Here is a 13,018-nt window from a genome sequence, read left to right as displayed (position 1 = left end):
TTCAGTAATTTATATGTATATTTTACCATATATATGTGTGTATTGTACAATTCAGTGGACTTCATTCTTTCACAATGTGATGCACCTATCACTATTATTTCAAAAACTTTTTCTTTATTCAGAACAACAACTTTGTCACTGTTAAGCAATAACTCTCCGTTTAGTCTCCATTTACTCTCAGCCCCTAGTATCCTCTTATTTCCTTTCTGTCTTCAGAGGGATTTGCCTCTTCTAGATATTTCATACAAGTGGAGTCACATACTATTTGTGTCTGGTTTATTTTGCTTAGTATGATGTTTTTAAAGTACATTCTTCATGGAGCATGTATTATAATTTTATCTTAAAGATTTATTTATTTATTTATTTGAGAGGCAGAATTACAGAGAGAGGGATGGGGGGGTGGGAGAGAGAGAGAGAAAATGAGAGAGAGAGAGAGAGAAAAGGAAAGAAATCTATCCATTAGTTCACTCACCAAATGGCCTCAATGGCTGGAGCTGAGCCAATCTGAAGCCAGAGCCAGGAGCTTCTTCTGGGTCTCCCATGTGGGTATAGGGGTCAAGCACTTGGGCCATCCTCTGCTTCTTTCACAGGGGATTACCTGGAAGTTGGAATGGAAGTGGAGCAGCCACGCCTGTATAGGATGCCGGGTACCACAGATGGAGGCTTAAGCCTCTATGCCACAGCGCCAGCCCCTTATCTGTTTATTTTGTTCTAGAAATCTTGAGTAGTCATACTAATTTTTGCTTGAAGCATCTATATTGTTTTCTTTTTAATTTTTTTAAAAAAATATTTATTTAGTTGAAAGGCAGAGTTACAGAGAGGCAGAGATAATTCTTCCATCTGTTGGTTCACTCCCCAAATGGCCTCAATGGCCAGAGCTGGGCCGATCCAAAGCCAGAAGCCAGGAGCTTTTTCCAGGTCTCCTATGCAGGTGCAGGGGCCCAAGCACTTGGGCCATCTTCTCCACCCCCCCACCCCCAAAGGTCTTTTATTTCCAAGTTCATTCACTTTTATAAAATTTTTATTTAATGAATGCATTTTTTCATAGATACAACTTTAGGAATACAATGGTTCTTTCCCTCTTAACCCCCCACCCCCACTGCTCCCATCCCACTTGCCTCTCCCTCTCCCATCTCCTTCTTCATTGTGGTTCATTTTTAGTATCATTTTATATACAGAGGACCAGCTAACTCCATGCTAAGCCTAGACTTCAACAATTTGCACCCGTGCACACACACAGCATATAGAGTATAGTTTTGGGGAGAAAATTTGCAGTTGATTCTTATATTACAATTAATTAGGGACAGAAATCCTTCATGGGGAGCAAGTGCACAGTGACTACTGTTGTTCATTCATGGGGAGCAAGTGCACAGTGACTACTGTTGTTCGTTTAACAATTAACACTTGGCCGGTGCCGTGGCTTAACAGGCTAATCCTCCACCTTGCGGCGCCGGCACACCCGGTTCTAGTCCCAGAACAGGCCAGCTCTCTGCTATGGCCCGGGAAAGCAGTGGAGGATGGCCCAAGTCCTTGGGCCCTGCATCTGCATGGGAGACCCGGAGAAGCACCTGGCTCCTGGCTTCGGATCAGCGAGATGCAGCGGCCATTGGAGGGTGAACCAACGGCAAAGGAAGACCTTTCTCTCTGTCTCTCTCTCTCTCACTATCCACTCTGCCTGTCAAAAAAAAAAAAAAAAATTAACACTCTTTTTTATGATGTCAGTGATCATCTGAGGCTCTTGCCATGGGCTGCCAAGGCTGTGGAAGCCTTTTGTGACCATAGACTACATCAGTATTTGGACACACCCATAAGCAAAGTGGATGTTCTCTCCTCCCCTCAGAGAAGAGTGTATACTTCTTTGAGGACTCTTCCTTTCCTCTGAGGTCTCACAGAGATCCTTCACGTAGGATATTTTTTTCCACAGAGTCTTGGCTTTCCATGCCTGAAATGCTTTCGCAGGCCTTTCAACCCGACCAGGAAGCCTTAAGGGTTGATTCTGAGGTCAGAGTGTTATTTACAGCAAATGTCATTCTAGGAGTCTGCTGTGTGGACTGCTTCATGTTGGTCTTTCCTTTCTTTTTAATTATATTATTTTTACCAGGTACTTGATGTTATTTATAACTTAGAGCAATCTATATGTTGCCTTTAACAATTAATATGATCATTTTAACAGTGAAGATGACATTTATACCACTGATTCTTATGGGTTTGGAGCCCTATGACAAGTTCTTAGGCTGTACCCTTAGAGATTAAGTCTGTATGATTGTATGCAGAACTAGACTGTTTTACAGTTATAGACAACCTCCTCCGTTTCTTATTCCCCCTCTTATTTTTAACTGGGATCTTTTTCCAGTTGCCTTTATCTATATTGTTTTCATTTTAAAAATTCATTCCTTATTTTCTGTGATAGTAAAATCAGCTTTTTTTTTTTTTTTTTGCTTTTCCCAGTGGATACCATTATAATTGTAGGCTTGTTGATTTATGCTGATGAGTGGCAGTTTCTTACGAGTTATCCTGACACATATTATTCATTTTTCATGTGATCTGCATAAAAATAATGCTGGTAAATATTAATCAAAGTAAAAAAATGCAGATTTGAATGCTAAGCTTAAAAAAAACCCCTAGATAATTAGAACACACAAATCATTTTAGTGGTCTTTCTGTAGGGAAGTATGTTTTATTCGTTCTGTAACTTAAAACATTTTTCTTATTCTATTCTATAAATTTATTGGTGGCATGGCATAAAATTAGGGACAGAGTAGAACAAGATTGCTGTACTTATTTGAAGTTCTGAAGATCTTTCATTATTATCAGTAGTGTATTTTTACTACATTAAAATTATTTTCCCCATAACAAAAAAAATGTGGGTTTATTCAGTTAGTTAAATCAAGTTTATCGGGGGGCTGGCATTGTGGTTTAGTAGATAAAGTACCACCTTGACACTGGCATCCCATATAGGTGCTAGTTCTTATCCATCCTGCTGCACTTCTGATCCAGCTTCCTGATAATGGTCTGGGAAAAGCAGCAGAAGATGGCCCAAGTGTTTGGGTCTCTGCCACCCACATAGGAGACGCAGATGAAGCTCTAGGCTCCTGGCTTCGGCCTGGACAGTGCTGGTTCTTTTAGCCATCTGGGGCCTGCACCAACGGATAGAAGGTCTGTCGCTATCTCTCCCTCTCTCTCTGTGTAACTCTGACTTTCAAATAAATAAATCTTGAAAGAAAGTTTATTTCTTAAAAATTAAAATTTTTTTGTTGAAACTGTTACAATGGATGTGAGACAGGAGATACAGAGTGATAAGAGGGTACTTCAGAAAGTTCATGGAAAGATGGAAAGAAAATGTGTTTTGGTGCAAAACTTTTTGAACTCTATATATAGTTTATTCATAATACACATTTTCCATGAACTTTTTGAAGACTCCTTGTGCGTTAAAGGCTTCAGAGTAGTGACAGTGAGAGCTGTTATATGACTCACCTGTCATAAATATTCTTTGCCTGGGAAACATGTGATACTTTACCATTGCGGAAAAGAGGATATAGTTCTGGTTCTAGCTGGACCCTCCTCTGTGTTTCCCATGGCTGAGTTAAGCTGTCTGATTCTTGCTTCAGGGTTTTATCATATGGTGTTCTTAGTTTTTCCTTATGTATTTTCCAAGAATAGTCTTTAAATTCTGTCTTTATAAATTTATTTACAAATGTTCCTTGAACTACAGTATAGTTCAGTTCTGATAAATCCATCCTAAGTTGAAAGTATCATAAGTTGAAAATTCATTTATTAGAGTATACCTAATCTACAGATTATCAATCAAAGTTTAGCCTAGTTCACCTTAAATATGCTCAGAACACTTAGATTAACCTATATATGGACAAAGTCATCTAGCACTTTATTATTTATAATAATAAATAATTTATAATAAACACTTTAAAATAAAGTGTTGAACGTCTCATGTAGTTTATTGAATTTTGAATATGAAGGGCAGAATGTTTGTATGGGTATGGTTTTGCACTACCATAAAGTCAAAAAAATCTAAGTTAAACCAATATAACTTAGTGAGTGAGTATCTATCCAGAATCTTTTGCTTTCGTCTGATATTTCTGTCACAGTTCTCATTTTTGCCTTTTTTTTTTTTTTAAGATTTTATTCCATTGAAAGGCAGAGTGACAGAGAGAGAGGGAGAGAGAGAGAAAAAGATATCTTCTGTCCTTTGGTTCACTCCCCAAATGGCCTCAGTGAGGGTGGGGAAGGCTGGTCCAGGTTGAAGCCAGGAACTCCATCCTGCTCTCTCACAGGAATGGCAGAGGCCCAAGTATTTGGGCTATTGTCTGCTCCTTTCCCAGGCACATTAGCAGGGAGCTAGTTTGGAAGTGGAGCAGCTGGAACTTGAACCAGTCTCTAAGAGATTTCACTCTAAGACTGCCTGTGTTCTCTGTTTTGCATTTGATAGCTACTGCTTTGTGACTACACAGCTTCCAATGAAAGGGAAAGGAGGGCCTAGAGTCTAGGAAGTAAATGAATTTCCATGTAGGCAGACAGGAATACACTTTTTTTTTTTTTTTTTTTTTTGACAGGCAGAGTTAGACAGTGAGAGAGAGACAGAAAGGTCTTCCTTCCACTGGCTCACCCCTCAAATAGCCGCTACGGCCGGCGTGCTGCGCCGATCCAAAGCCAGGAGCCAGGTGCTTCCTCCTGGTCTCCCATGCGGGTGCAGGGCCCAAGCACTTGGGCCATCCTCCGCTGCACTCCCGAGCCCCAGCAGAGAGCTGGACTGGAAGAGGAGAAACCGGGACAGAATCCGGCGCCCCAACCAGGACTAGAACCCCGGGGTATCGGCGCCGCGGGCGGAGGTTTAGCCTAGTGAGCCATGGCACCGGCTGAAAAAAGGAGTATTTTCAAAAGGTTTAAGTGTAAATAAATTTATTATCTTCTTGAAATATCTCATTGTTCCTTCTATATTCAATGTAGGTTTTTTGTTTGTTTTTTTAGTTAACAATTTATATTAAAAGCGGGGCCTGAGGAGACCCATCTATTAAAACTGCTTAACTCACTAACACTATTATTTTTGATGGTGGTCATCAGAATTGGTTGATAGTACTGAGGGAGGAGTGTGGCTTTTCTGGGAAGTAGCACAGGAAAAGCATTCTGTTATGGAAAATGAAATTTATTCTCGCAACCGGGACAGAATCCAGCACCCCAACTGGGATGAGAACCCAGGGTGCCAGCATTGCAGGTGGAGGATTAGCCAAGTGAGCTGCGGCGCCAACCGACAGGGATATACTTCTATGTTGCACCACTAAATACCACCTCCCTTTCCACCTACAAATGGTAATTACAGGAGATTACTCTTTAATCATTTCATGTTAAATATTTACATTAGTACATCAAAAAGGTATTAATAAGGTTGATATTTAAAATAAGAGATTTAAACTTTTGTGGGCAGAAAAATATTTCACTTTGATATGGTAGTGCATCCTCATGAAGATAGCTACTGTTGAGTAAACCATTCCATTGGGAATAGAACTATTATAATTTCATCAGTAATCTTTATTAATGAAAATTAGCTACTTACTCTGTTTTTGCTTAGTGAATTTTAGTACTAGCCTAATGATCATAGGTTCTGAAGTCAGACTGTCTGGTTTTGAATATAAGCTGTTTCATTTACCGTGTGACTTTAGACAACCTAATGTTTGCTCTCTCCTGAGCTCAGTTTTCTCATTTGTAAAATGGGCTGCGTTTGGTACCTACCTCATAGTGTTTTGAAATACTTAGCACCGTTGCTGGTATATAGTTATTATTTCTTATAATAATTATTGTCAAGAGGCATGGTGAAATGAAATTTGATATATATGAGTTGTAATCCTAGCACTGGGGTGAACCTGAGGTGCAGGTATCTTTATATATGACCTTGAGCAAGCGCTATAATCTCTGTATTGCTTTAGTCAATGAGTAAATTGTGACAACCTGCCTTATGAGGTAATTAAGAAGATCTGGTAATGTAGCAAAATTCATTTTTTAGTTCAGTTTAGAACTGTTGCATATTCAGAAAACCCTTTGATTCCCAGGGAGAAAAAGATCAAGTAGTATTCTTTTTAGCACTTGGTAAAGTAGCATCATTAATATGTTTAGTTTTATTAGAGTCCTTTTTTTTTTTTTGGTGCCTGTTTTATTTTTTGCATGAATTACAATAAAAAAAAGAAGGCATTGAAAAAAATCAGATATTAAAGAGCTTTAAATTTTTTCTTTTGAAGAATAATAGACAATGCAGTTTTGTTTTCATTAGAAGCTATGAGGTAGAAAACTGTAAAGATATACCATGTAGGTCAGGGAAATGAGATTGGAGTTCTGTGTTTTGTCTTTGATTCGCTGATGGGAACACCAGTAACATTAGGAAAGTGCATTCAGGCTGGGAGAGGGCTATGGCTACTACCCAAGGGATTGTGAAAGTTATTCTTAAGTTGTTTTTGTTTTGTTTTGTTTTTAATTCAGATGGCACAGAAAACAAGGCAGACTGAGCTCTCTCATCTGCTGATTTACTCCACAAATGTCACAACTGCTGGGGCTGGCTCAGGCTGAAGCCAGAAGCTGGACACTCTAGGTCTTCCACATGGGTGTGGGGGACCTCAGTATTCGAGCCAGTACCTCCTGCCTCCCAGGGTGCAGGAGTTGGAATCAGGCACAGTGCCAGGACTTGAACCCAGATACCCAAAATGGGAATCAAACATCCCTAATGATGTCTAAACACTAGGCCAACTGCCTGCCCTGGTAAAACATTCTTGTTTGGCTTGTGGGTTAAAATGAAAATGCTGAGAGGTTTTTTCTTTTTCTTTTTTTTTTTTTAATTGGGGGAAACCCAACAGACTGGAGGGAAGGGGTGAAGAAGGAAAAGAGGGAGAAAGAGAGCATGAGAGAGAGAGACAGACATATAGACATGTTTAGGAACAGGTCCTTTTAAAACTTTACCGGAGGACGAGCAGGGAAGTAGGAGCAGCGATCACATTAGGATGGGGGTGGAGCTTGACGCTGGTGGTTGGGCCATGTGGCCACCTGGCTTCCAGCAGTGGTGGCGGGGGCTAGAGCCTAGGATGGTGTCAGGGTGTAGATAACGTCATAGATAAGCCTGTGCCATTTTCCTAACATTCCCCCTTTTTGTTTTTTATAAAGCAGGAGTTGAGTGGGATTACATTAGTCCCAAAAGTCCAGGAGGGGTAGAGAGAGGATGGTCTGTATTTAGAGCTACTTCCTGCTGACATGGGTCGACGAGGTACTCTTCGCTGGCATGGGGTGATGTCTCAAGCCACTGTCTCCTGGGTGGAGAGCTGAGTATATCCCTGTAGCGGCAAAATGCTGAGAGGTTTGAGATGACTGGGTAGTAATAAGACAAGATTGTAATTGCTTGAGGATGTTCTGAGAATGATGCTTGCTTAACTCAGATTAAGTTACCTCAGCCAAGAGAGCAGTGGTAATGGAAAGGACAGGGAGAGGAGGTCTATACCTTAATAACTTCCTTCAGGGATAGAGATTAGCATGGGGAGGGGCCAGGACTGCACTGGAACTCATAAATTTCCTTTTCTCCTCTGTCTCTCAATCCCCCTGCACAGTCAGAAAGCTAGTATTGGACTTGGAGCTCTGCTTTTTCTGTATAGTAAAATAGCAATAGTATATTATAAACTTACTCTGTAGATCACCATTCTTTTCCCTCCAGAGATCTGTAATACAAGAATATCCACATTTTCAAGCACAATATCTTTTTTTAAAATATAAATATGTGCTTTGAAACACATACCTACACACTATACTGGAAAGTCCTGAATAGTATAACTACTTCTGCACATAATTTTAAAATATCAGTGTCTTAATGATAACATAAAGAAGAATCAAATGGAAAGTTGTTTGTTGTAATATAGTATATGGCACCTTCTATATCCTTAATGTTTGTGTGTGCCCCCAAAATTTGTATGTTGTGATTGTAGAGGCTGGCACTGTGGCATAGCAGGTAAAGCTGCCACCTGCAGTGCCAGCACCTCATATGGGCACCGATTCGGGTCGCTTCTAGTGTACCTGGGATGGTCCAAGTACTTGGACTCCTGAACTCACGTGGGATACCTAGAAGAAGCTCCTGGTTCCTGGCTTTGGATCGGCCCAGCTCCAGCTTGTTGAGGCCATTTGAGGAGCGAACCAGCAGATGAAAAATCTCTCTCTCTCTCTCTGCCTCTGCCTCTTAACTTTCTCCGATGAATAAATAAATCTATTTTTTTTAAAAAATTAAGAAATTGTAACCCTCAAGTTAAGAGATGGGGTAGCACCCTCATAAATAAAATTAGTGCCACTATAAAGGGGCCTAAGGGGTCTTGTTTGCCCCTTCTACCATGTGAGAACATGGTGAGCAAGTGTCGTTCATGAATGGGGAAATGAAGCCTCAGCAGAGTTTTGATCTGAAGGTGCTTTGCTTTTGAACTTCCTAGCTCCCAGAATTAGGATAAATTTCTGTTGTTTACAAGACACTCAGTCTGTGGTATTTCATTATAGCAGCCTGAGCTGAGACACTGCCATATGCAAATGATTAGGCACTGATAGAAGTCATGGTGAAGTATGACTATAAATACACAGCATTAAAGAAGACTGATAGTTATTTGTATTTGTAATTCAACTAGCATAAGGTTATTATCTGAAATGATGAATAATTCTTGGTAAAGTTTTTGAGAAAAATGTTCTAGTTTCCTTTAGTTGGTGGTTGCCATTCTAGAAAAGTCAGCATATATCAAATATAATAAAATCATGCAAGGATTACTTCTATTTGGATGAAAAAGGGGATTATGTTCTATATTTCAGTTCATTAGCTGGATGTCTGAAGGTTGTGCAGAATTATGACATCTAGTGTAGGGTATAAACATCTTTGTCTCCTAAAGAGGGAATGCCTCTGATGCTCCCGATCAGTGTGGAAACTAAACTGTTCTTACAGATTTCCACACCTCCCAGGCATCAGTGAGTGTTCCTGAGAAGCAGAGTTTGATTTTATTCATGACCTTTAGGTGATTAGACAGAAGATAGGATAGTGATAGCTGCTACTGATAATGTTCACATCCCAAGAAACTTCCCATTCACTGCTGTTGTCAATCCCATTAAATGAATTATTTTTAGTAGTATGACCCCATAAATAGCTTGGAAAGGTTTTATTTGTTTTGGAGGGGACTTCTGCATATTTGAAACAATATTACACAATGGTTATGAGCAGAGTGTCTATTTTAAGTACACATGTTTAATTTTTATCTTAAAATCAACTTAATAGTTCACAATGTAAAAATAACTTTCCAATGTAAGCATCCTCTAGAAACCAAATTAGCTTGGTGAGTATGTGAAATCAGAAGGTACCCAGAGGCTGGTGACACGGTTCACTTGGCTAATCTTCTTCCTGCGGCGCCAGCAACCCAGGTTGGGGTGCCAGATTCTGTCCTGGTTGCTCCTTTTGCAGTCCAGCTCTCTGCTGGGGCCCGGGAGTGCAGTGGAGGATGGCCCAAGTGCTTGGGCCCTGCACCTGCATGGGAGACTAGGAGGAAGTACCTGGCTCCTGGCTTTGGATCGGCGCAGTGCGCCGGCCACAGCGTGCCAGCTGTAGTGGCCATTTGGGGAATGAACCAACAGAAGGAAGACTTTTCTCTTTGTCTCTCTCTCTCACTAACTCTGCCTATCAAGAAAAAAAAAAAAAAAAAAAAAAAAAAAAAAGAAGGTACCCAGAAGAAAAGCTCTCCTAGGAAGGAACCCCTTCTTCATGTGACAGTGGAGACACACTACTACTTCCAGGAGCACTATAAATTCATCTTTCCAACATTGCAACCAGTACATCAATTTAAATTAAATTAAATTCTTTGTGGGAGGATTACATATAAACTAAAATAATATTCTGTTAGTATTATCTACATTAACTAATATGAAGTCTCACTTGGTTTATTTTTCTTAATAGATACAGAAAGTTTCACTTTATTTTGTGAGTGTGTAATCTCATCATTAGGTAAGGGAGTAACCTTTATTCCAGTTTTGTCTTGGTTTCCTAGAAATTCTGAATTAGGCTTTTGAACAGGGACTCTTGATCCAGACCACCTACTTTCGAATCTAGTTATTGCCACTTGCATGCTGCATGACCTTGTACATGTTACTTAACCTCTCAATGTCTCAATTTTCTCATCTGAAAATGGATGCATGCATTGGATACTTGCCTTGTGGGGTTGTTGTGAGGATTTAGTAAGCTGGTACAAGTTAAGTGTTTGGATAGTGCCTGATGCCTAGCACTGTGCATGCAGTCAGAAAAGTGACTTGTTCAAAGGATGAAATGGCAAGTATGGCTTTTTCAAGGTGAGAAAGGAGGGGCGGGTGTTTAGTGGGTAAAATGCCAGTTAAGATGCCACATCTCATGTCAGAGTACCTGAGTTGAATTCCTGACTTTGGCTCTTGACTTCAGCTCCCTTTCAATGTAGACCCTGGGAGGCAATGGTGATGGCTTAAGAAGGGGAGTTTGTGCCACCCATATGGGAGACCTGGATTGAGTTCTCTGCTCTGAACTTCAGCCCAGTCCTTCATTCCCAGGAATGAAGAAGTAGATAGGGGCTCTCTATGTCTGTCAATCTGTCAGACTGTCTCTCAGATAAATAACTAAAACTTTTTAAAGGTGATAAAGGCAGTTATTAACTTGCAATACAGAAAATTAAATATAACATGTAGGCTGACTTTTCTGTCATAGTGAATCTTTATGAGAGCACTGAATTTTATTTATTTGAGAGGTGTAGAGAGTGAGAGACCTCCTATCTGCTGATTCCCTCTACAAATACTGGGACTGGGCTGGACTGAAGCCAGGAGGTGGGAATCCAGGTCTCCCACAAGGATGGTGAGAATCTAGCTACCTGAGCCATCACCACAGTCTCCCATAGTCTCCATTATCAGAAAGTTGAAATCAGGAGTTGGAGTTAAGTATTGAATCCAGGCACTCCAGTATGGGACACAGTCATGTTAACCAGCATCTTAACTGCTACGCCAAATACCTGTTCCCTTCAAAATTCTTAATGGATAAAATTTAGCAATTCTAACATCATGCTTTCTTTTTTTCACCTTTTTCTCACCTTTAATTAATGGGGGCCGACGCCGTGGCTCACTTGGCTAATCCTCTGCCTGTGGTGCCTGCATCCCATATGGGTGCTGGGTTCTAGTCCCGGTTGCTCCTCTTCCAGTCCAGCTCCCTGCTGAGGCCGGGGAGGGCAGTGAAGGATGGCCCAAGTGCTTGGACCCTGCACCCGCATGGGTGACCAGGAAGAAGCACCTGGCTTTTGGCTTTGGAATGGCACAGCACTGGCCGTAGCAGCTATTTGGGGAGTGAACCAATGGAAAGAATACCTTTTTCTCTGTCTCTCTCTTACTGTCTAACTCTACCTGTCAAATAATAATAATAATAATAATAATAATAATAATAAATAGCCAGCAGTTACACAGCTCTTACTGAGCTTGATACCAATGGGTTTACAAGCATTGCATTATTTAATTTTTTAAACAAACATGTGAGGTACTATGAGCATCTCTGTTTTTACAAATAGGAAATGAGAATGGTTGAATAATTAACTCAGAGTGTCCCAGTTTAGAGATTCATATTTTAGCTGTAAAACTACACAGTCCTTCTTTAATGCTGTGCAACACTAAACAGTGAAATGGGCAAATAGAAACACCATTTGGGAAAATCCTCAACCTCAAGCCTGTGAACAATTTCAGATTAATTGGCAGGGTGTCTGATCCTTGACATTTTATGATTAATTTTGGGATTTTTGTGTTCTGGATTCTGGTGGAGGTTTTGCTTTTATTTTAAAAGTGGATTAAAAATCTAGGTCTGGGCTATTTAAGAATGATTTCTGTAATGATAGAAATGCTTTTTGTTTGCTTTGTCCAGTACACTAATCAGCCACTAGCCACAAGTCATTGCAGAGCACATAAAATGTGACTAGATTGCCACAGGAAGTTAATTTTAGATTTTATTGAATTGTAATTAATTTAAATATAAATAGCCAAATGTGGATAGTATTGGAAAGCAAAGATCTAGATCAGTGAAGACACAGACCTACAGAGGCTTTCTAAATGTTGCAATTTGTCTTTCTTGTCTCTGTACTTTGAAAATCCTCACTCTGCACTTAGGAGCCAGGGTCTGCTAGAAGATATAAAAATAATGCGTATGAGTCACTTATTTCTATCTTTTTGGACAAAGAGGCCATTTGGCTATGCGTTTGGAAGCAAGCATCCTTTGTTTAGTAGGTAAGTGCCCCACCTAAGTGGTAGGTGCACAGATCATCAGTCGCAGCATTCTGGCACTGTTCAGTGGGCTCAAGCAACCTTTAATTATAGCAGCATATGTTTCAGTTTTCAGGCTGGAGGAAATTTATTCCCTTCAGTCTGAAGTCAGCACAGATGGGATCTTGAGCCAAGAGTTCAACTGCAAGAACAAAATTGCTAACCCTTTGCAGCTGCTGTGATGCCATTGATCTCAACAGCTGTGGTTGCCACATTGCTTATAAAGCTTTTAAAACAAAAGGCAAGATATATCCACTTAGAGGCATCATCGTGGTTTGATTCCAAGATAGTTAAATGAAGGGTAGCATGTTTTCTGACTTTATTTAATAAGAAAATTGACATCAATAGAACAATAGAGGGTTGGTTGTGTTTTTATGTCCATGTATAGAGTAGTATACATCCCAATTCAGGTGTGTATCCAAACTTAAGTACATTTTTCTAAGAATGTTGATTTTGAATCAGTATCTGAGATGTTCTTATGCTTAGTTTTATAAAAGAATTGTAGATATACTTGAACATAGATACATACTTTTTAAAAAATACAATTTTTCCTGTTTTAATTTATACAAAGAGAACAAATTTCATGTATTTCATATGTACAGTTTTTTAAAAAGATTTATTTATGTATTGGAGAGGTTGAGTTACAGATAGAGAAAGGGAGAGACAGAGAGAAAGGTCTTCTATTTGCTGATTCACTCCCCAA

At 39.9% G+C, this 13,018-nt stretch overlaps 1 protein-coding gene across 1 annotated transcript in view; it reads left to right on the top strand.

The window, feature by feature from the left end:
• SMYD3 (SET and MYND domain containing 3) overlaps window positions 1-13,018 on the top strand; it is an 805,331-nt gene that overhangs the window by 130,223 nt on the left and 662,090 nt on the right. The gene's annotated exons all lie outside the window — the stretch shown is intronic.

The sequence above is a fragment of the Lepus europaeus genome, chromosome 14 (assembly GCF_033115175.1).
Source record: "Lepus europaeus isolate LE1 chromosome 14, mLepTim1.pri, whole genome shotgun sequence".
NCBI classification, from domain to species: domain Eukaryota; kingdom Metazoa; phylum Chordata; class Mammalia; order Lagomorpha; family Leporidae; genus Lepus; species Lepus europaeus.
The sequence above is the reverse complement of the archived record's forward strand: the minus strand, read 5'-3'. Positions and strand labels throughout refer to the sequence as shown.